We start from the raw sequence: 1,693 nt of genomic DNA, 5'->3' as shown, positions 1-1,693 counted from the left end.
TATATTATTAGGGCGACCGAAATAAGGAGGTTTAGAAGTGACAGTCAAGTAGCATCCTTCGGGAATTGAGAAATACTTAAATATTTTAGAAAAAACCCTGAGAGAAACAGATTAGTTTGGAGACACAGAAGCAGATCAGATGATAATACTAAAATGGAACTTAAGCAAATATGATGTGAAGTTGTGGTCTGGACACAAGATACTCAGGATTCATTCGCATATCCTCGCGAATTCTGTAAAAATCTAGCGACTAGATAAAGATCAGAACGGTACTCTGTGTAGGTGATTTATTATCAGCTTCTCAAGAAGCGCTCTGCTCCATGGAGATAGTTCAGTTGGACAAAAATGCGTTTTAATGTGGTTGAAAACGTAATTATACGTCACCTTTGTGACTGTAATGGGACTATATTTTATCCAGGGTCAAGATATGTTTGCCCAGGTTCAGACAAATTACCAACATTTCTCATGAATACATAGCCAGAATTGCCGGATGCCGTACGTTTGCCCACACATCACATGTCGACTGTTAACCATGCCTTCGGGACAAACATCTGGAATAAGGATCTGACAAACTTTGTTCAATAAATTAATTCATTGTACGCTGAACTTCTGTATCCTACTGCATGTTTATAATAAAACCATTGCATTTACACGTCTGCAACAGTATGTTGCATTGGATTCTTCCCGGAGGAACTTGGAAACAATGGATCTATGAAAATATCAAGCTGTAGGCCTACAGAAAATGTAAAAAAAACTGAAAGTCAGATTGGATAGCAAAATAAATCAAGCGCAGAATCATTATAACTGAGCATGCAACGTTCAGCACACTTGAAATGCATGTCGAAACTCTTAAAAAAGAAAGAAAGAAAAAAGTGAAGCTATCCGNTGCTGAACTTCTGTATCCTACTGCATGTTTATAATAAAACCATTGCATTTACACGTCTGCAACAGTATGTTGCATTGGATTCTTCCCGGAGGAACTTGGAAACAATGGATCTATGAAAATATCAAGCTGTAGGCCTACAGAAAATGTAAAAAATAACTGAAAGTCAGATTGGATAGCAAAATGAATCAAGTGCAGAATCATTATAACTGAGTATGCAACGTTCAGCACACTTGAAATTCATGTAGAAACTCTTAAAAAAGAAAGAAAGAAAAAAGTAAAGCTATCCGTGTAACAGGCCCTGGAGGCCAATAGGGTTGTGGGACGTTGAGGCTCCCACATTATCTAGACAATCGGCTCAAAGATGGCGGTAAGGTTGTCAGCCTTACTCGCCTGCCGCGCTTTACTCCCCAGGAAAATTATTTAATTAATTCCTGGTACTCATTTCTCTTATAGGCTGAGTCGACCCCAGGGCCATGGTGCGACTGGAAGGATTAGGTCAATTGAAAAAAATCCAATGACCTAATCGGGACTTGAACCCGCGACCTTCCGGTTTGTACTCTTACTCATTTTTTCTTATAATTAACAATAACACAAGAAATATAAACAAAAAGACTTCGGATAAGTTCACAGACCCTCATATATAACTGAAGATCCATTTTAATGTTATCCTTTAAGGTAGATCCCAAGTGGCCTCTACTCTTCAGGGCTCTGAAAGTAGATATTGCATTCGTTTATTATTTTTGTGCTGCGTGCTGCATACATTTTACACCATTTATCAATCCTAATCGGATGAATGTAGTTTTGAGA

Source organism: Cryptotermes secundus, unplaced genomic scaffold, assembly GCF_002891405.2.
Source record: "Cryptotermes secundus unplaced genomic scaffold, Csec_1.0 scaffold1723, whole genome shotgun sequence".
NCBI lineage: Eukaryota > Metazoa > Arthropoda > Insecta > Blattodea > Kalotermitidae > Cryptotermes > Cryptotermes secundus.
This window is presented reverse-complemented; position numbering follows the sequence as displayed.